This window comes from Hemicordylus capensis, chromosome 6 (genome assembly GCF_027244095.1).
Source record: "Hemicordylus capensis ecotype Gifberg chromosome 6, rHemCap1.1.pri, whole genome shotgun sequence".
Classification (NCBI taxonomy): Eukaryota; Metazoa; Chordata; class Lepidosauria; order Squamata; family Cordylidae; genus Hemicordylus; species Hemicordylus capensis.
In genome coordinates, this window is record NC_069662.1 from 14,179,318 (window position 1) to 14,203,143 (window position 23,826).

Sequence of the window (23,826 nt, forward strand, 5' to 3'; positions counted from 1 at the left end):
GTGTGGTAATAAACCTATTTGAAGGGACCTTGGGGAGAGATATCATTATAAAGTGCCCGAAAATGAGTTTCCCATCATTCTTGGGTTATTGAGCAGGCCTGAGTGGAGTGTATCTTATTATTTGCTATTGAAATTACTCTCCAAAAGCTCATTGAGTCGTTGTTCTTCACTGCACTTATTAAAAGTGACCACTTCTTTTGTGTATCAGCCCTTTTTTTTGATCTAAGAAGGGCTTTATATTCCTTTTTCTTTTTCGATATTTCTATAACCAGGTCGGCAGAGGGATTAGAGCTAGCATATTTTGAAAGAGTAACAAGATGTTTTTTAGCCCTAATACACTCATAATTGAACCATTTTTTAGGGCGGTAAGATTTTAGTTCTGATCTGGCGTGGTCCGGTTTGGTTATTAAAGCTTTAATTGAGCAAATAAGGATCTCATAGTTCTCAGTGACACAATGGTCTCTATCCTGGTCGGTTAAAACACCGAGTAGATTCCTCCTAGTCACTTTGCCAGTCTCTGAGTTATATTCATGTGTGTTCAGGTGTATGTGAACCAACACTATTCCTAGGGTTCTAGATTGCTCACCCAACCACCAAAAGTCAAAACAGTCTAAGGAAGCCAGTTCCAGTTGACAGTTGGTCAGGAGTGGTATTTTCAAATTTCTAATTTTAAATAGTTTTTCTCTCTTTTGGTTAGAAGTAGGACAATCATTCTTTAGCAAAAGGACATTTAGCAGCACAGTATAGCTCAACGTTGCCTGGAAAAAGAAACTGGCAGGTATACAGAACAAGGATGCAGAGGTGAAGGGAGAGAGCAGCTAAATAGACCTGGTGCAGTAGGGAAGCAGCAATTTATTAAACCCTTCCCCTCCCCAGGAAGCCCTCTGGGCCACCTGAAAATCTGCACAGCCCTCAGGGACATATTTTCAGGTGGAACACCTGAAGAGAGGGCTTTTGGGGGGAGGGGAATGTGCAGAAAATTGCTGCTTCCCTGCTGAGCATGTGCAGTTAGTTAGGCAGTTCTGTTAGATGGCTTTCTTGCTGCACTGCCGCAAGAAACATTCCCCAGTGTTTGGGCAAAACCCTTGTGGTTGTCTGTGCTCTGGAGATAGCGCTTCTGCTAATGTCATAGGTGTTCAGCTGTGTATGCAGGGAACAGGGGATAGAGAGGACCTCATTCAGGTCTGTCATAATACTCCCTCACTCCCCTGCCAAGCGGTTACAATACTGGTGTATGGTGGAGGGGTGGGGGTTTGCATCCGGACAGACAGTGGATAATACTCTTTTTATTCCTCCCCAATTGTTCTTTCCAGTGCATGACTCTACTCCTGCCTCCCCTGAGTGGAGGCTGTCTTTGAAGCTCTATTAGAGTCAAAACCTCTGAAAGGAAAATCAGACACACCAATACAAATATTCTCAGCAGGAATATTGATCGGTATTGCTACATCTTTCACATTAACCTATGATCTTAGGAACTCACCCTCATATTGTCGAAATGGAGAGGATGCCACCTTTTCTTTATGGAGGGCAGGAGCATCTCTAAGACCTCCTTTGTCATACAGCTGTATGACAAATGGCGATAGTAAAGTATAGATCAGTGGTAGAGGATCTTTTTTTCATGCAGTGGGTCCCAGGTTCAATCCATGACACCTCGAGGTCGGGCTGGGAAAGACTCCAGCCTGGAACTTTGGATAGCCATCACCAGTCAATGTAGACACCACTGAGCAATAGTCTGACTCTGATTAGAGCAGTTTCCTATGTCCCTAGGAATTCATGAAGGGGAGCTTTCTCCCAATGGCTGCATATCAACAATGGGGAAAGATGTACTGGCTGCATATCTGTATGTCAGAAAAAATATAAAGCTAGTCTTAAAGTCATTCAACTATGTTTGTTTGTTTAACACATTTGTATTATGCCCAAAACGCAAGTCTCTGGGAGGTTTACAACAAAACAATAAAAACAACCAATAAAAAGGTTAAAACTTTTCAACCATTAAAATTTAAAATGTTAAAACTATTAAAAACACAATCAAACTATTATATGTTGTCTTCCATACTTGCAAGCAGAATATATATAAATGCAATAGACTTGTTTTGCTGATCTATGCATGTAAAACTACATTAAAATCTCATTGCAGTTTAATGCCTAAAAATTACCAGCATGTTCTTGCCTTCATCTTTACAATTCAAGAGATCAACAGGAATGACCATCTCTTACCCAATATCACACTGGGATTCGAAATCTATGACAATGTTTTCAATCCGCTGAGAGCCGTTGGGAACACTCTGCAGTTCCTCTTCACAGGGCAGGGGAATCCCTTGAATTACAACTGTGATGGGAAGCAGCAGCTAGTCCTTGCCATTGGTGGGCTCACCTCCCCAAATTCCATGCAGATGGCCAGTGTCTTCAATACCTACAAGATCCCACAGGTATGTCTGTTCCTACAGAGGAGTAGTTGTAGTCATTCAGAAATGGCTACATTCCTGAGGTAGCTAAGTTTGGAAGCAGCTTTTGAGAAGACAAGGCTTCTCAAGTGGAAGACAAGTGGAAAACAAGTGGAAGACAAGTGGAGAACATTTGTTTTTGTTCCTAAAGTAGAAAGCAAGAGGGCAAGCAAACAAACCAACAAGGGGGAAAGGACAAGCTAAATTTGTTAGGGCTAGTCTTTTATTGGGTTTAATTTCTGGCTGTACCCCTGCTAATTGTGCAAAGAGGCACCTTTTTGATGTGGTGATGATTCTCTTTATTTAGGAGGGGGAGAGTAACTGGCCCAATCCAACCTCAGCACAGTACCTTCAATGACTGTTGCTGGTGTCTATATTTCTTTTTAAATTGTGAGCCAGTGAGGGACAGGGATCCATCTTATTTATTTATTATTTCTCTAAGTAAAGCATTCTGGAAACTTCTACTGAGAAGTGGTATATAAATATTTGTTGTTGTTGGCTGGCTAGGGGTTCATTTTTGACAGGGCAGTTTCAATTTCAGTTTCAGTTGTGCCTAGAGAGAAAATGGGTGGGGATTAGCTACAGCTTTGCTCTGAAGGTGGCTCAGTTTGGAAGCCACCCTTGAGAAGACAAGGGCAGTTTTTCTTTTTGGAGATCTGTGAGCAGGAGTATGGTAACAGACATCAAATGAGTTTTGTGAGGGGTTTAGTAGGTAAGTTGCATGTGGGCCCAGAAGTGGTCTCCTTTTATCAGAAACAAGACACCAAGCATGAGAAGGTGAGTACTGCCCCACTTTTGTAACTTTCCTGGAGGAAGAGATTGATACATTTAATCAGATGATGATTGCAGCTTAGATCAATCTGTGAAGGAAACAATCTCTATGTCTGCATTCACACAGAACATGAAACCGGAGGTGAAGTGACCTCCAGTTTCAAAAACTGTATGTCTGTTTGTGGACAACCACAATTTCAACAGAAAATGAAGTTGAGGTTTTCCTCCCCTGAGAGTGATTTGCACTTTTGGTTTCTAATGAGGACTACCACTTGGACAGTTCCACCAGAGGACTTGGAACCACAGTTCCAAACCACAGTTTGTTATATGCAAATGCAGCCACTATATTCTAAATTCTAAAAAACCAATAAAACCAGTTATGAAGCAAAAATGCCTGCAGAAGAGGGGGTGCCTCCCAGAGTGTGACTATCTGCCTGAGGTGCAGAAGTTGTGGGTGTGCGTTCGGTGAAAACAGCTCCTGGCTCTCAGGTAACAAGTGCATTCTCTTGAAGCCAAGATGGCGGACCTGGAGAAGCTCAGGGAAGCAGAGAGGTTTGTGGATGAGACCCTCAGGAATGTGATAGAGGCATCCTATTCCCATGCTGACAGCTCCTCTACTCTCATAGATGATGATGATGATGATGATGATGATGATGATGATGATGATGATGAATTCAATTTCTACACCGCACTTCCAAAAATAGCTCAAGGCGGTTTACACAGAGAAATAATAAACAAATAAGATGGCTCCCTGTCCCCAAAGGGCTCACATTCAAAAAAAAAAAGACAAGATAGAAACCAGCAACAGTCACTGGAGGTACTATGCTGGGGGTGGATAGGGCCAGTTACTCTCCCCCTGCTAAATAAAGAGAATCACCACAGTGAAAGGTGCCTCTTTGCCCAGTTAGCAGGGGATGAAAATCTTAGGGATGCAGGGCATCAGTCTGAAGAAGTCAGGAATGCTCTCTTAGAAGGAACACCTTCCTTGGGTAATGCTCCCAAATCCTCTCACACATAGGATACTCCTCCAGGGATTGGGGGCCTCCTAGTAGTGGGCAATTTGATAATTAGGAACTGGGGAAGGGGAAGAAGAGTGCAACAAAGATGATCAGGGGCATGGTGCACCTTTCTTATAAGGTAAGTCTACAGTGTCTGGGGCTTTTTAGTTTGGAAAACGGGTGGCTATGGGGAGACATGATGGACGTTTATAAAATTATGCATGGAGAAGAGAGAGTGGACAGAGAGAAATCTTTCTCCCTCTCTAACAAATCTCATGGGTCTGAAGGCCAGGTAAAATAGGACCAACTAAAGGAAGTCATTTTTCACAGAGCAGAAAATTAATCTATGGCATTCTCTGCTATGGGATGTGGCAAATATAGAACCCCCCCAAAAAAGGCATGCCCTCACCTCTTGCCAGTTGGCTTCTCAGAGGCATCTGGTAGGCCACTGTGTGAAACAGCAAGGCTGTTCTTATGTTCTTGAATGGAAAGCTTTTCATCCCCTTCCAAGTTCTTAGAGTGTTTTCTAAAAAAAATTAAGGAATAATTACTCAGTCTACTGTGCAATGTCTTGTTTTCAATACATTATTATTGTCATTTTCTTTCAATATTAGGGCCACAACTCCCCTGAACACATTTTCTTTCAAACTGAGTTTCAACCTTGCCCCAGCTTTCACTTTCAAGTAGGAATAGTCTTTAATTTTTCTTCATCCTGTTTAGAATCCTATCCCAGTATAAGACTCAATGGTACCAGTAGTTCCTACTCAAAATAGAAGTATTGTCTTATCTGAAATATTTGATGGAAGCTGAAATTTAGTGAATTGAAGAAGTAATACCTTGATCAAGAACAAAGGGGTGTCCTTTTAATACTGTTTTAAAAAACAATTTCCGCCCATATAGCTGAGTTATGGATCTTTTGACCCTGTGCTAAGTGATCAAACCCGGTTCCCTTTTTTCTTCCGGATGGTTCCAAGTGAAGACCTTCAATATATTGGGATTATTTTTCTGCTGAAGCATTTCAAGTGGAATTGGATCGGTCTGCTCACATCAGATGATGACAGTGGAGAAACATTTCTTCAAAATATGAGACCAAGACTTCTCCAGAGCAATATTTGTATTGCTTTGGCACAATCCATTCCAAAATTAACGAGTCGCACATCAAGTACACACACTGAAAAAATACTGGTGGAAATAGCTAATGCTGTCTGGAAGGAAGCAAAGATGAATGTGGTTCTTGTCCATGGGAATAGTCATTCTATGGAGGGTTTACGAATAATCTTACAATTCTACGAATTTCATCTTAAGCTTCCATTGGAGAGAGTGTGGCTCATAACTGCTCAGTGGGATTGCACAACTCTTTTTTCATGGGATAAATTCACAGGGAAATCCTTCAATGGTTCTTTGTCATTCACACTTCACACAAAAGTGGTTCCAGGATTTCAGGACTTTCTTGAGAACATAAATCCATACCAGTCTATGATATATTTCATCCATCAGTTCTGGTCGTATGCATTTCTCTGTTCACTCCCAAAGCATGGCTTATATGTTCCAAATCAAGACAACTGCACTGGGGAGGAGAAACTGGGGAGCCTCCCTGAATCTGTGCTTGAAATGGGCATGTCTGGGCAGAGCTATAACATCTACAATGCTGTTTATGCTGTAGCACATGCTCTCCATTCTATGTATTCATCGAAAGCTAAACAGAAAGAAATGGAGAAACACGGGGGAAAGCGTCTTTTGTTGTGGCCTGTATGTTTCCTCCGCTTTGTTTCCATGTCACTTCTCATTGTATTAGTTCATAACTCATACTAGCAGTTGTGATATAATGTCTGATTGTGGCATGCAGTTCCTGACATCCTGATTAGCAAAGCACTGGTGAAGCAGTGTGAGTTGGTTTAGGATGAGAGAGAAGAAACTCACTCAGAATCACACAGAATCACCCATGATCTTCATGGCTAAATGGAGATTTGAATTTGAATTTGAAAAATTCAATTGGAAATCAAATCAAATTGCCCTTTTAAGGGAAGAGACAATTATTATGTTTTCAACAAAAATAAATTTCAGGAAGAAAACCTTATATCAAAGATCTTGTAAATGTTTATTCAATATTCAGTATTGTTTGATGTTTTAATATGGCTGATACCCATTCCACAATAAGGTAAATGGATATCAGTTTTTCCAAAATTCTTTCCCTTTGTTATAATTATCCCCAAATTGCTTTGTATATCAATTTATATGTGAATATTCACTGCTGTAAGATCCTGTCCTATTCTTCAACAGAAATTCCTATTGCTTCCAGTGGCTTGCTACCAATATAAACATGCTTAAAGGTATATTCCTGATAGGTATATAGTATTTCTTCTCAGTGACATCTTCCAGTTGGTGATCAAGGGATTTGTTGTTAAAGTGATAATGTTAATGCAATTTTCCACAATTTGACCCAGGGTGTGAACTTTTTCTCCTCCCAATTAGCTTCATGCTTTTCTGAGCAATATCCATTTCAACAATACTGCTGGGGAAGAAATCTTTTTTGATGAGGAACGGAGCCTGCCATCTGGATACGATATCATCAACTTGGTCACATTCCCCAATGACACCTTCCAGAAAGTCCAAACTGGAAGGATGGATCCCCTGGCTCGTGAAGGAAAAAGGTTCACCATGAATGGAAGTGCTACTGTATGGAACCACAAGTTTAAAGAGGTATGGAGACCTGTCCCGCCTCACCTTGCTGGGTTCCCTGACTTTAAGGGGTTTTCTCACAACCCAGCTCCAATATCAGGAGTCAAGAGCGTTGGGAGTGAGAAATGGGCTGAAAGGAATGGAGTGCCCTGTTGGGGGATGCTCTGTTTCTCTCCTCTAGGCAAATCTCCAGGAGTCTCAGATTGAGGACTCCAGCAGTAGGGTCCAGGTGACCTACCCCACTCCCTGACAGAGGAAATTATCAGCCTGACCCCAGATTTGCCTTGACCATGTTTGATGCCCCCAACCTCTTTTTGTCTGCCTGCACTCAGACCCACCTTGGCTTTTGCCTGGTTCAGGGAGTAGACCCCTATTCCATACTCTTCATATGTGGATATTTGGTTTTGAGAATAATAGAAGGGGTGGGGGGAATCGGAACATTCTTCCTTCTTGCTCCTGTTAGATGCAGCCCCGTTCCCGATGTGTTGAGAGCTGCCATCTTGGATCCAGCAGGATTGCCCAGCAGGGAAGACCAGTTTGTTGTTATGATTGTGCTCAGTGTCCTGCAGGGAGGATTTCAACACAGACCGGTAAAAACATGTATATTGGGAAACCAAATCCAAATGTTTAAAATTCTCTGTCTTATTTTCTACATCAAATAGATGACTGAATTTCTCAACATACTTCTGTTGAACTCAAGTACTAGTGCCAAGATCTGAGGGTTTTATTTAGTCTGGCAAATCTTTTCACTTGAAAAACTTTCCCTACTCCTTCTCCAGGAGCAGCAATCTGCCCTCTGCAGCATCATCTAGGACTTAATCTTCAGGTATTAGCACCCTTGCAGGGAAAGGAAACATTTTGTTTTCTTACAACTAAATTCTCAGAATATCTAGGCTTTTCATGTGAAGCCAGAATCTGTAACCATTCCAAAATTAGAAAGAGTTTATGCAGGATAGAGACTATGGCATTTATGATGAGCATTCCTTTAGTTTAAGTTTTCAGGTGCTAGCCTTTGCAGAAGAATATCCTGGATTCTTTGAAAGCTAAAACAATAAGCTTCAGTGGCCAATGTTCCCATTAGAAAAAGTTGATGCTAGGTGATATTCGTTGATGCTGCTGAAGGGGTCAATGAATGGAACACTGCTACTCTCTTGGGGACAGTGAATTTGGATGATTGCCCCTTCCCCCCAGAAGCATTCTTCACCAGTTGGAAATATGTCCCTGAGGGTCATGTAGCTCTCAGGGACATAGTTTTGACTGGTGCAGAGCACTTCTGGGGGAAGGAGAGATCATCAAAAATTATTCTCTCTTTCATAGGTGCTGGTGCTGTATTACCCTTCATAGGTAGTACCAGCATTTTGCAACTCAACATTTCTGCCAATATAGACAAAATAAAACAATGCCAAAAAAATGCCTAAAATGGCACAGTGCCTACTAATGAGAAACATCAACTGTTCTGCTCCTGAATATGGACAAAGAGATTTGATTTTATTTATTGGTTTTGTGTTTTTAATTTTCATATTGCCTCCTTTTAAAATTCTATGTATAATAGGGAAGTGCAAGACATTTTGGGTGTTCCGGCACCAAAACGAAAAACCCAATCACCATCCTGAAATATTTTGGAGCCGAAACAAATCGCCCTAGTTTCGGTTCCGAAAATGTTGTCGTTTCGGCCCTCCATTTTGTGACCGAGAACGTGCTTCTCCTTTCTCCTCCAATTTGAGTTCTGATGTGTGCTTGAATTTCCTGCCTTTCAGCCTCCCATTGACTTCCGCAAAGTTCCAAAATGTGCTTCTTCTTCCTCCTCCATTGAGTTTGGTGACATGTGCTTGAATTTCCTGCCTTTCAGCCTCCCATTGACTTAAATGCAAGTTCTGATGTGCAAAATAATGCCCATATTTGGCTCTACAGGAGCCAAATTAATCTCCCATTAGCTAAGGGGAGATGGAGGAGGGGGCAAGTGGGGGGGGGTTTGTGAGATGTTTTCAGGAGGGTATTAAAGGACCAGCAGCCATTTCTTCATTGCTGCTGCCTTGTGTGGGGAGAGAGCTCTTTTGCATGATTGCTCAGCCTTGCCATCACACATCCACCATTGCCTCCAACCATTGTTCAGCATTGCCACCATTGCCACCTTTTTTTCTCCAGCAATTTTTTTAATTGAGAAAAAGAAGAGGAATCCATCTTTTATTCCTTCTGTCTTGCTAACACGGAAAGCCTGCTACCTGAGCCATCCTTGGACCTTGGCTGAGCCATCCTTGGACCTGGGGGATCTAACACAGGCTTCTTTAGAAGAAGTCTAATGATTGCCTCCTTAAGACAAGGAGGCATCCTGCCCCCCTCAGAGGAGCATTTATGATTACCACCAGGCTTTCTACAACAGCCCACCTGCTAGATCGAACAAGCCATGTTGGAGAAGGATCAAGTGAACAAGTGGTAGGCCTCACTGCTCCAAGCAGCTTGTCAACCTCCTCAGGAGTTACAAACTGAAATTGATCCAGTCAAATCACATAAGAGGAGTTTTTGGGCACCTCCAGTTCAGACAACAAATTAATTGTGGTTTCTCCATCTAGGTCTGCCCGAATCCAAGATATTTTATCTGCGAAAAACTCAAAAAATACATCACCGTGGGAAACTGATGACTCCAAATTCTGGTTCAAGGTGGAGGGGTGGATACTAGTCCCTTCACAACCCTGAACAACTCCACTGGACGTGAACTCGCAGAGGCAATGTGGGCAGAAAAGAACCACCTGTTTGCCGCGCGTGTTACCTGAGCATAGATCTATAGATGTGCTTTATGTCGCTATCTGTCGGATACGGGTCTTTCTCCACTTGTGCTCCAATCGCCTGCCTTGCCACTTCAGCCCCTGTAGATCTTCCGTATACCAAAAGGGGCCAATTTTGAAGCGGGTCAAAGGGGACGCTTGGGAGCAATCATGTCTACTGATCTGGTGAGCAAGTTGTTCCAATTCTCAACCAGGGTGTCAACAAGATCACCGGCAAAGACAACACTGAATCCTTTCAAGGCTTCTTGGAATCCTACTGGATCCAATAACCTCTTTGGGCGAAAAATTCTAATAGGTCCCTCGCCCCGGTGGAGGTGGGAAGTGCTTGTAAGTCCAATCTTAACCATCCATGACAATGGGGAAATCACAGGCATCCCCACCCACAGAACACCACCCTGATCAGTCAAAGACCAAATCAAGCATGTGACCTGCAATATGCATCGGTCCAGAGACCACTTGGGATAGGCCCATAGTTGTCATGGCCGCTATGAACTCCTGAGCTGCCCTGGACAGATTGGTCCCGAAATGAACATTGAAGTCCCCCAGCACCAAGAGTCTGGGAGATTCCAATGCAAGTTCTGCAACCAAGTCCATGAGCTCAGTAAAGGAATCTGTTGGGCAACGGGGCAATCAGTACACCAACAGAAGTCCCAATCTATCCCTGGTCCCCAAACTTAAATACACACATTCAATATGATCTGATACCCTAACAGGGACCCTGGTAAGGGAGATGTTAGCCTCCACCTCCCCACCCACGTCCCCTGACCCGCTCCTCTACAGAATATCCTGGAGGGAGAAGCTGGGACCAGACTGGACCACTAGCTTCCCCCAACCAAGTTTCACTAATACATACCAGGTTGGCTCCTTCATCCATGATCAAATCAGGGATGAGTTTAGGTTTATTTTGGACCATCCTGGCATTACAGAGGAGCAGGGTAATGCTATGTGGATTGTTGGCAGTGCCCCCCCAAGGTCAAAGAGCTTGCAGGACAGCTGGAAGGGGAGACCGCTATTAAATTTCTGACTTCCTTCCCCTGGAATGGCCTGCTGACCTGCCAACATTACTTCTTCTATTCCCCACCACTACCAGGATAGCTATCCCATAGTCAACAAAGGTGATGTCAAAGAGATGTGCCAAAAAATTGTGTGCCACCATTGTTGTTGTTGTCATCATCACTCTTTCAACTTGCGCAGGTGAGAGGGGGGCAAAACCTCGCTATTCCACTGGCAGAATGTGTTGTTTAGCAGCATCCTTACTTTACTTGCTTTGGAAACCTGGTTCTCTTCTTTGCAAAGCTCTACTGTTGTTGTTGATTTGTGCTGTTAATGCAGACTGGGGACAAAAAGAGTGGGGGTAGTGGTAGTGCTCCAATGGCTGCCTGCCACCACCCAGATCCCAAAGGGATTGGGCAAAGGACTGGGTTTTGGTGATTTGTTGAAGTTTGAGTGTCTTTGGGGCAGATTCAGGGCAGAAAGGGGCCATCTGGGGTGGAAGAGTAGGGTGGGGAGATAGTGCCCCAATGGATGCCTGTCATCACCCAGATCCCAAAGGGATTGGGCAAAGAGATGATTTTTGGTGATTTGTTGAAGTTTGAGTGTCTTTGGGGCAGATTTGGGGCAGAAAGGTGGCATTTGGGGTGGGATAGCGGGGTGAGGTGGTAGTGCCATACCCCAGGGAGTGCCTGCCACCACCCAGATCCCAAAGGGATTGGGCAAAGGGCTGATTTTTTGTGATTTGTTGAAGTTTATGTGTCTTTAAGGCTTTTCTCCATAGGAATAATGGAGGTTTCAGCAGCCCCATAACTGCACTTGGGGGGCACTGGGGTGGCCCAGAGCAAGTGACGGTGTAGTGCACAGGAGGTGCCAACCACTCCCATGGGTTGCTAACCCATGGGGTACAGGGTTTTGTTGTTTCTGAGGTGTTCTGAGTGTCTATTCTCTGGTAGCATATGGGATTTATAATGACAAACCATGAATCCACTCTCATTTGCTACCAGTGAAACTACACTAAGAACCCCTCAGAAACAACAAAACCCTATACCCCATGGGATAGCAACCCATGTGGGTGGTTGGCACCCTCTGTGCACTACACCTCCACTCACCCTGGGCCACCCCAGCATCCCCCAAGTACAGTTATGGGGCTGCTGAAACCTCCATTATTCCCTATTGAGAAAAACCTTAAAGACACGTAAACTTCAAAAATCACTTTAAAATGATCCCTTTGCCCAATTCCTTAGAAATAATTCTGGTAGCTTCCTTGCACCCTTTGGACACTACCACCCACCACACCACACCCTGGGCCACCCATTTCCCCACAATGTGAAGAGATGCATTTGCTGAAACCTCCATTATTCCCTATTGAGAAAAACCTTAAAGACACTTAAATTTTAAAAATCACTTTTAAAAAAATCAGCCCTTTTCCCAATTCCTTAGAAATAATTCTGGTAGCTTCCTTGCCACCACTAGGCACTACCACCAACTATACTCCACCCTGGGCCATCCCTTTCCCCCCGACATGAAGGAGAAAATCTTAAAGATGTGTGAACTTCAAAAACATCACCAAAAATCAGCCATTTGCTCAATTCCTCTGAAATTTGAGTGGTAGCCTCCACCCATTAGGCACTTCCATCCCATACCACTCTTTTGGCTCCAGGACCAGTTTTTTCAATGATAATCAGTTCATATTCAGATTTGGATTAATTCGGAAGCGAATCGAATCTGGGGTGATTTGGATGGGTCTGATTTGGATCCGAAATGAAATAGGGGTGTTTTGATTTGGGTCCAAAATCAAACATCGAATATCCGATATGCACATCCCTAGTGTAGATCACAGATAAAATGAAATAAATCATTAAATTAAAAACTATAAGAAAAGCAAAAGTAAGAGCAGCTTAAAATCTATCAATGTCACATGAGAGGGAGCAAACGTTAACAACCCGTTCTGTAGTAAAACAAGAAAGTCAACAGAATCCAGTTAAAGTTGAACAATGTTTGTGTATCTTGGCAAAACAAAGACTTTGTTGATGTATTTCAGATGCAGACCAGTGTGAGATGTGCCCAGAAGATCAATGTCCAAATGAGAAACAGGATCAATGCATCGCCAAAACAATGACCTATTTATCCTATGGAGAACCATTAGGAGCAATTTTGATTTCTTTTGCTCTTTTGTTTTCCCTGATCACCTTTGCTGTGATTGGGATCTTTGTTCTGCTCTGCAAAACTCCCATTGTGAAAGCCAATAACTGGAACATTACTTGTATCCTTCTCTCTTCTCTGCTGCTTTGCTTTCTCTGCTCCTTCCTATTCATTGGTCAGCCTAGGAAGGTGACCTGTCTCCTCAGACAAACCGTGTTTGGCATCACCTTTACTGTCGCACTTTCCTCTGTTTTGACTAAAACCATCACTGTTGTTCTGGCCTTCCTGGCCACCAAGCCGGGAAACAGGATGAGGAGATGGATAGGGAAGAGGCTGGCAGTATCGGTCATCATTCTCTGTTCACTTATTCAAATTGGCATCTGTGCTGTGTGGCTGGCAAACACTCCCCCTTTCCCAGAGTTTGACATGCACTCTCAGATCAGTGAGATCATTGTGCAATGCAATGAAGGCTCAAACACCATGTTCTACATCGTCCTGGGCTACATGGGTTTTCTGGCCATCATCAGCTTCACGGTGGCCTTCCTTGCGAGAAAGTTACCAGATAGCTTTAATGAAGCCAAGCTGATCACCTTCAGCATGCTGGTCTTCTGCACTGTTTGGATTACTTTTGTCCCAAGCTACTTGAGCACCAAGGGAAAATACATGGTGGCTGTGGAGGTCTTCTCCATCATGGCCTCTAGTGGTGGACTGTTGAGTTGTATCTTCCTCCCCAAATGCTACATTATGATTCTTAGACCTGATCTGAACACCAGAGAGCAACTAGTAAGGAAACAATATTGAGACACTGGACTCTTTCTGCCTTTTCTTGTTCTTCGGCACCACGTCTCTCATCATTATATTCCCATATTAGTAGTGAAGGAAGGCCTAGATTAGAGAATACAGTCAACATGGGTGGTATCGGTGACTAAGCGTAGGTGATATTGATGGCGTGGGTGATATTGAAACTACTAGAGGGAATACACAGTAGTAAGCATCCTTCTAGCAGAGCAGATCCTTGAGTTTAGTTAAACATAATGGCGTAGCTTATGTCAAGCTGTGAACTTCTATATCTAATTTATCATACATCAATATCGGGACAATGGGGGGAACTGTGGAAGAGCTGCTTCAACAATCATCCATATTGCACAGCTCTGGCACTGCTTTGAAGGACACAGCAGCCCTGCAGCACCATGTGTCCAGAATGCAGCACTGGATGTCAGCCAGCCTACAGTGTGGGCCACAGACTAATAGTTCTCTCAAAGAAGGGAGATAACTGTAGACAGGCTTATACTTAAGGTTAGGTGAAAAAAGAATGGCTGACAACCAGACTAACGCAGTGTGTGGGCATCAAATGAAGCTGGTGTGTTTGACATGCATTCCACATTCATCCAGATTGTGGTGCAGTGCAATGAAGGGTCTGTTACATGGGTTTTCTGGCCATCATCAGCTTCACTGTGGCCTTCCATGCTAGAATGTTACTGATGGATTTAAATTTATTTATTTATTTATTTATTTATTTATTTAGTATTTAACATATTTTTATACCGCCCAAAACTTACATCTCTGGGTGGTTTACAACAAGATAAAAACAAAAGTAAAACATTAGTTAAAAACAAAAACAAGATATTTTAAACAAAATTTAAAATTTTTGAAACAATATTCTAAAAACAGAATTAAAACAATTTAATGAAGCCAAGCAGATCACCTTCAGCATGCTGGTGTTCTGCAGTGTTTGCATGTCCTTTGTTCCAAACTACTTGAGCACCAAGGAGAAATACGTGGTGGCTGTAGAAGTCTGCTCCATCTTGGCCTCTATTGGTGGACTGTTGAGTTGTATCTTCCTCCCCAAATGCTACATTATTATTCTTAGACCTGATCTGGACACCAGAGAGCAGTTTGTATGGGAAAAGAATTGTGGCATTGAAGTCTTTGGTTGTTTTTGTTGAGTAATTTCCTCCTATTCCTCCTATTTATTATTTTATTTATTATTTATTATTAAAACTTTTATACTGCCCTTCCAAAAGGCTCAGAGCAGTTTACATTAAAACACCATTAAAATCAGTTAATAATTAAAACAAAAATTATAAAGCATAAAACAATGATTAACAATTAAAAACATTGTAAAATAGCAACTAAATAATCAGAACCATTTAAAAACAAGTTTTAAAAAGCTGAGAAAGCCTGGTTGAAGAGATGTTTTTTCAGAAGTTGTTTAAAAATTGCCAGAGATGAGGAGGCTCACATTCCAGCAGGGAGCGCATTCCACAATCTCGGGGCAGCAGCCGAGAAGACCCATCTTTGTGTGGCCACCAAATGAGTTGGCAGTAACTGGAGACGGACCTCCTCATAGCGAAGAAGATGCTCTCTTAAATACCCAGGGCCTAAGCCGTTTAGGGCTTTATAAGTTATAACCAGCACCTTGTATTTTGTCAGGTAACCTATTGGCAGCTAGTGTAGCTCCATCAGTAAAGGAGTAACGAGGTCTCTCCGAGATGACCCAGAGACCAGCCTGGCTGCCGCATTCTGAACCAACTGAAGTCGACCACGTACAAAAGCAGGCCCACGTAGAGCGCATTACAGAAGTCAAGTCTGGAGCTTACCCAGAGGCGTAACTAGGGAAAACGGCGCCCGGGGCAAGCACTGAAATTGTGCCCCCCCCGCCGTGCACCCCCCCGCCACCCCCGGAAATATGGAAATGTGTCACAGCCATAGTCAAATGTGGGTTGTGGGCTGCATCCGTGCAAGTATACTGGGACAGGAAAAAGGAAACATGAGGCTACAAGGCTCTTTAGAAATATATATTTTAAAGAAATGTCTTGCACACCAACAGCCTAAGTTTGCAGTCCTCATGGCCAGAAAATAAATGCTTTTAAACATAGTAATAGGTTTTGTGTCCCAAAATGGAAAAGACAAGACAGGTATTCAGAGGCGTAACTAGGGAAAATGGCGCCTAGGGCAAGCACTGAAATTGCGCCACTGTCCAAGCAGGAATGATGGAACTTGAAGTCAGCAATATCTGGAAATCCCCGTTAAAAGGAACACTGTACCATCTAGACATGGTTGTTGATCAAAACTTGAAAACATGAGCCATCTCTGTAAAAGACTTAGAACAACAGTCAGGAGTTATGCGAGGATTCCAAGTGTCATTTTCTTTGTCTCCTCTCATTCTTTAAAAAACATGACTTTGTCCTAGAGGATCACCTGCCCAAATAGCCACTAGCAAAATAGGGGAAGAAGGGGGGGGGTGTCTATAAACCAGTGAATGATTCCTGCCAGCCTTTGTCTTATGATGACTGTTGTCTCATGATGGGGTATATGTGCATTCACCACACTAGTGCTTACTTTGACACCAAGAGGGAGGAGGATACATTAGTTTGCCACACTAGACAGAGGCATTTGCAACAGGAGCAGACAGCCAAGTTCTGCCAGGGCCAAAACCAGCCCCTGCCAGACTAAGAAATCATTGTAATTTGCTCCTTCCTGTCACACGCAGTGTGCTGTTCTTTTATTATTGACTCTAACTCTCAGATATCCCAGTCATGGATGGAAAATTCAGGGTCAATTGACAAGAGACACATTTTCTACATGGAAGTTTCTTCTGTGCAGGTGCTGTGCAGAAACCCATGTGTAGTGATCAATACATATGTAACTATTCTACAATATGCTACATCATTGTAAACCGCTTAGAGAGCTCCGGCTATAGAGCGGTATATAAATGTAAGTGCTATTGCTATTGCTATTGCTATTCCGCCAGGGGCATAGCAAGGTTGGAATGGGTCCAGAGACAGGATTTCAAAATTGGCCCCCAGACCCTCAAAGTCCAGGGCCTCCACACACCCCAGGCCCCCAAGGATTTAAGTCTGATATTCCAAAATAAGTATGCTGCCTGGAAATACATTTCACTGAATACACGCATGCACACGTCACAGTATATAGTGATATACATTGAGTACTATATTTTTGTGCTACTTTTAATGCCTAGAACACACTAGCAATGCTAATTATTAAAATGGACTCCTTGCTGCAGATTAGCAAATGATACTTTCAACCATGCAGGGTGAGCCTATGTTTGTTTTCTCAGAATTCTGAACAAATTCAGTAAAGTTTGATTCCAGGAGTCTTTTCATACCAGGCTTATAAGCCCTTTAACACACGTCTCCTCTGGAATAGAGGTGCTGCATTCACACGTTGGCCAGATTTACCCTGAAGTCCCTGCAAGTTATTGGGGAGCAGTTCACACACAAGAAAAATAAAATAAAATAAAATCACAACACATGCTTCACAGTTCTCACTCAGACCTTCTGGATTGCAAAACAACTTGAACATAAGTGCATTTATGAATGAATGAATGAATGAATGAAAATAAATAAAATATACTTGTTCCAGAAGTGTTTGTAATTTTCTGACATGAAACAAGCCACCTATAGGCCTTTTAAGATAGTATTTGTTTTTAAAGCCAGCACATTTTCCAGTCAGTTTTAAATTAAATATTCAGAGACTTCTCAGTCTCGCCCCACCCCCCCATATCAAAGCCCTATGGCAAGCAGATCCCTATATATGGGGGTAACCACAAAAAGGAATTCACAGCCTACCTAGCAATAGCTGTTCTGGATGGTCTGGTCTGGGCAGAGGGTCTGCTGCCTGCTTCCTCCTTCCTTCCTTGCTTGCTTGGGGCCTACTCGAGTTCAGGCTTCAGGGAGGCCTACTGGGAGGCCTCTCTGGAAGCCCCGCCCACCAGCCGATCAGCTGAGAGGCGGGGAGAGAAGAGCTCTGCAGTTTGCAGGCCTTGCCGATCCTAGGCCTCTTTGCCGATCAGCCGGAGCTGGAGGCAAGTGGCTGAGGGGCGCTGGGGCTGGGCAGGTGGGCAATGGGGTGGGGGTGACAGGGACTGGTATGGTGCCCCCACCTCAATGGCTCCTGGGGCACGTGCCCCCCCTGCCCCCCCCAGTTACGCCTATGAGCTTACCAACAAATGTACTACTGTTTTGAGGTCGTTGATCTCAAGAAACGGGCTAGGCTGGGGTATCAGCCGAAGCTGAAAGAAAGCACCCCTGGCCACCACCTCAACCTGAGAAACCAAGGAGAGACGTTGATCCAGAAGTACACCCAGACTGCAAATCTGTCCCTTTTGAGGAATGTGACCCCGTCTAGAACAGGTAGATCAAAATAGTCTCTAAAGTTCTGACCCCGCACAGTAAGTACCTCCGTCTTATCGGGATTTCAGCTTCAGTTTATTCTCCCTCATCCAGCACATTACTGCTTCCAGGCAGGCATTTAGGGAGGATATGCCAACTCCTGAAGAAGTTGACATGGAGAAGTAGATCTGGGTATCATCAGTGTACTAGTAACACCGCTGAACAACACCGCTGGACGTGAACTCGCAGAGGCAATACAGGCAGAAAAGAACCGCTTCTTTGCTGCACGTATCGCCTGAGCATAGATCTTTAAATGTGCTCCATGTAGTAATCTGCCTGATTCAAGTCGAGTCTTTCTCCACTTGCACTCCAGTTGCCTACCTTGCTGCTTCAGTCCCCGTAGATCTTCCGATTACCAAGGGGCCAATTTTGAAGCAGGTCAGAGGGGACGCTTAGGAGCAATTGTGTCTACTGCCCTGGTGAGCAAGTTGTTCCAGTTCTCAACCAGGGCATCAACAGGATCACCAGCAGAGCCAACACTGAATCCCTCGAAGGCTTCTTGGAATCCTACCGGATCCAGTAACCTCTTCGGGCAGACCATTCTAATAGGCCCCTCGCCACTGCGAAGGTGGAAAGCGGTTGTAATTCCAACCTTAACCAGATGGTGGTCCGTCCATGACAAAGGGGAGATCGTGGGAGTCCCCACCCACGGAACACCACCCTGATCAGAGTCAAAGAACAAATCAAGTGTGTGACCTGCAATATGTGTCGATCCAGAGACTGCTTGGGATAGGCCCATCGTTTTCATGGCCGCTATGAACTCCTGAGCCGCCCTGGACAAATTGGTCCCGAAATGAACATTGAAGTCCCCTAGCACCAAAAGTCTGTGAGACTCCAACGCAACTTCCGCGGCCAAGTCCGTGAGCTCAGTAAGGGATTCTGTTGGGCAACGGGGCAATCGTTACACCAACAAAAGTCCCAAACTATCCCTGGTCCCCAAACTCAAGTACACACATTCAATATTGTCCGATACCCTAACAGGGAGATATTATCCTTATAGACCACAGCCACTCCACCTCCCCGCCAACATCCCCTCACCCACTCCTCTACAGAATATCCTGGAGAAAGAAGCTGGGACCAGACTGGGCCACTAGCCTCCCCCAGCCAAGTCTCGCTAATACACACCAGGTCGGCCCTTTCATCCATGATCAGATCATGGATGAGTTCTGATTTATTTTGGACCAACCTGGCATTGCAGAGGAGCAAGGTAAGATTATGTGGGATGTTGGCAGTGCTCCCCGAGGTCAAAGAGCTGGCAGGACAGCTAGAAGGGGAGACAGCTATTAGGTTTCTGACTACCCTTCCCCTGGAACAGCCTTCTGACCTGCCAACGTTATTTCTTCTATTCCCCATCACCACCGGAATAACTGCCCCACATTCAACAAAGGCGCTCCCTGCCTCCCCTTTTCCAGACAAACCCACACACATTGCAACTTCAACCCAACTTCAGCACAATTTAAAACTGATTAAACAGAAGCCCCACTATTGAACGCCTCCCTCTATACAAATAGTTGGACAAAGTGTCCAGCCCTCGCCCTCGTTTCTGCCCCAGTGTGGCTCACCCAAAGGGGTGACCCCGCCACTGAAGGGCCTTATATTATTGGTCAAGCAAAATAAAGATACTATTTCAAATAAAGCCATCGCCGTGGGTGCTAAAGTCTGGGAGACATCAAGCTCTGGCTACTTGCACATAAAAATGTCACACAGTTCCTGATTATTTCCCCTTCTTTGTTCATCATTTCATTCCATCTTTCTTGTCCTTATTAGTGTCCACACAATTATGTCTGTAACTGTCCCCCATTATCAAATTATCTTTACTTTGAAAATGTACAGAAGGAAGCACTGAAAATATGTTTTGGTTTAGTTTCTGGATGATTTCTCTGCTGTGGTATTGGTTATAATTTTGCCAGTCCCCGCCACCATGCCAGCGCAATGAGGTGGGGTTCTGGGTTGTGCCCCATCACATGAGGCAGTCACAGGCACAATCTTGCCCCACATGGCAGGAATCAGTCACTTAGGGAAGGAGGTGGGCCGATTGGGTCCCGGCTGCCTCCATTCCATTCAGGTGCTCCACAGCTTGGCACCAGTGAGGATCACTGCGGAAGCTCTCTCCATAGTGGCCATGTGGACAGGCTGGGACACGACTGACAAGATGCGCCATCGCCAGCAGCATCACGGAGGTGGGGGGCGAGTGCATCAGCAGAGAGTGGCGGTGGCTTGGGGCCAGTGCGATGAGGCGGGGTTGTGCCCCTGGCACATGAGGCAAGCACGGGCACCATCTTGCCTCCCCCTCCACATGGCAGGGATTGGCCAATGAGGGAAAGAGGTGGGGCAATTGGGTCCCGCCTGCCTCCATTCCGTTCAATTGCTTCACAGCTTAGCACCCACCCATCACCCTGTACGGGGCCAAGTAGGAAATTTTTGGGTCACACCAGATTGGCACTAGGCATGGCCTTTTTATGCCTGCTTCACACTGAGTCCTTTGGCTTTCAGTCATAGGTTGGCACTGAAGGAACCGATCACTTGGCAGGAGAGTGCTGGTGTTGGGTAGGTAGACTGAATAACGGTTTTCAGCTGGAGGCCAATTTGGGGTAGGAGCAGGGCTGGATTAAGCTAGGGTGGGGCCTGTAACATATGTCATAAAGGGGCCCCAAATTTTTAAAATGCACATAAATTTAAAAACATAAATTATTTACTTGCTCAGTAAAGTCATTCAATTTTTTCATTTGCTATACATATCATAGGATAGCCAAGGTAATGTTAAGAATTGCTGCCAGGGCTGGACTGGGGACACTGAGAGGGCAGTGGAATGTATGTGGGGAGTGAGACAGGTTTTGAGCAGAATGGCTACCTAAGGGTGGGAGTATTCATTGCTGCCGAGTGCAGCGGGGCACAGTCAACATGGAGACCAGGGGTCCCTCGATGGTGTGCGCGTGTGCATGTGCTCACACGGTTTTTGATGTAAGCTCAGTTAATTGTAGCTCCCGCACAGGTTGAATCAGGAAGGCCGCACTCTAAATGCACATGGTGCCCACACACTGCCTTGATACTGTCACTCAGAACAAAACTCACTCCACATACATGGAAAAAAATTAGAGAGAACACTGATTGAGACCAGGGCTCCCAGAAGCATCGTGTATCAATGGGACATATTGCAATACATGCTTGGAGTGCAGAATGTGGAAAAAAATATGCATGAATACAGATCAGCAATCATGTTCACTGGCCACAGATTTCACAAGTGTTGAGCACAACACATGAATACATGAATGGCTGCTGTTCATTCTCAGCTCTACGACTGCAGTGGGGGAGGAAAGGGGGTTAATCTTTGCAAGGGTGACAGCAGTGCCCTCCACCTTTTACCCAGCTTCTGGAGGGGAATATAGTATTTGTGCATACATAGAGATGTACCCCACCCACAATACCTCTGCATATTCCTCCCATCATAATGATAGGCATTTTGCGAGCCAATAAATCATGCAGTAAGGTGTGCATGGAAGAATGGGGTGGGTTGAGGAGGTTGAAAGGAGGGATCACTGTTGTATCAGGCAAAAAGGTTTCCCTTCCTACTTCAGATCTGGAAACATAAACCCACACAGACAGGTCATGCCAAAAAATCTGGTCCTGAAGTCATGAATAAGGAGGAAAAGCAAAAACCATTGATGGAAAGGCAGGCAAGGGGGGGCAGGTGGAGGGGGGGAGAGGACATCCTCCACCTAAACCATCTGATTCACACAATACATGCCGGAGAGTGAACTGAATGAAATTACTATGGACCAGGACCAGCAGACAGTACCTGCGAACGGACGAATCACAGATACAGGTCAGAGGCCATTTCCATTGTTGGAAAAATAATGCGGCCACCTTTGAGACCCGGAACCCTCTCTCCACACCCCACCAGTCATGAGAACCATCCTCAGAGGTCTCTTTCTGTTGGGAATTCTCTCTGGTAAGCAATATCCTTCTATTACAGCAGAATGAATAGAGGCAAAACACAGCGGAGTCTGCCCAGTCATGCGTGTTTGTTAAGAGCAAAAGAAACTTGGAGCCAGTTCATAGTTTCATAGTTTCAAATAGTTGGAGAACTCCATTCTAGATAGGAAAGTGGAGAGACACAATCTCTAATCTAGCTAGCTAGCTGGATGCAGAGAGGTGCTGTCTGCATCTTTGCACACATGGCGCAGAGAGCGAGGTGAGTGTGTGTGATAGGGAGAAGAAGGGGGGCAGGCAGGCAGGAAGTCCCTGAGAGTAGCAATCTACATATCAAAGAGATAGTGTCAGAACAGTAGAGAGAAGGAATGACTGTAGGCTGATAAGGGTAAACACCCCACCCAGGACTGGCATACCATACTGGAATGTGGCGGTCGCACCCTGATAAGCACTCCTCCCATACTGCGGCAAAATAGAACCAATCCGCTCTTTCCACGCTCTCTCCCTATACATTTGCACCACCTCTTTTGTACTCTATAAATAAACGCACCCTTCTGATGTTCAGGAGGTCCTGCATTGACACCGTTTCCGCCTTGTTTGTTCCCTCATCTGGTGACCCCGACGTGATCCAGATCCCTCAGCACCCTGCTTACGCGACTGGAACAGTCTTCTTAGTGCACTCAGCTTCGGCTCCCTCGTAAGTATGGGCTCTAGTCTTTCTGTTGATCAGAAACAGCATGCGGAAGAATTGCAAAAAATTATCCGGCAACATTCCGGGGAGGTGGTGCCTGTGCATGATCTCGCTGATCTCTTACGGGAGGTCGATTGTCAATGCCCTTGGTATCCGTACAAAGGGACATTGAAAGCAGAACATTGGAGAAAGATAGGGACCGAGCTGCAGGCGGAGCCACGAGCTCCGATCCAGCACCTCCTGCTCAGCAGAAAGGTGCTGGAAGCAGTCGCGGCTTTCTTCGGTGGGGAGCCTGTGCTCCTGAAATCTGAAGTTGTGGATGCCGCACCCCCTCCATACCCTGTGTTGCTGCCCGCCGTCACGCCGACGGCCTCGGGGCCCCCGAACTCCAGGGCTCTTAAGGAGAAGCTGGGCTTTCGAGGGGTTGTTGTGGAGGGACTCCATCATGCCAAAAAGTCCGGACAAATCCTGGTAGATGGGGAAGAATGGGCTGGAGAGAACCCAGCTCTGTTCCCAGTGATGCGAGGTCCGGTAGACGGCCAAGGAAACGCCCACGTGGACTGGGAACCACTTCCGTATTCGGTCCTCCGGGAGTTAAATCGAGCCGTGAAGGACTCAGGACTCCAGTCTACCTTTGTCCAGGGCATTTTGGAAGGTCTTAACAATGGATACCTCATGACCCCGCACGACTGGAAGGCGTTGTTTCGTATGATTTTAACGCCTTCACAGTATGTGGTGTGGGATAGCGAATACCAGCAGGCAGCCCGTTTGGGCGCCACAGCGCAGATTACAGCAGAGCAGGTTTATGGTTCTGGGCAGTTCGAGCCTCTGGCCATGCAATGCCAGTTGCCTGATGGACACATTAAGGCGGTTGGAATGTGTGTCCTCCGAGCGCTCCGCAGGGTGCCCTCGGCTGGCACCCCGGCTCGCTCCTTTGCAGTGATCAAGCAAGGACCCTCAGAGCCATACACAAGCTTTGTGGACCGTTTGAAGGTTGCGATCGCTCGGCAGTTGGACAATGTTGAGGCTCAGGGAGAGCTGCTGCAAAAATTGGCATTTGAGAATGCCAACGCGGACAGCAAAAAGGCCTTGCAGGGAGTTATCCACCGTCAGACTTATTCCCTGGCGGACATGATTCAGGCTTGTGCTGAAATCGGCTCAAAATCGTACGATATGGGCCTGTTAGCTATGGCTTTGAAA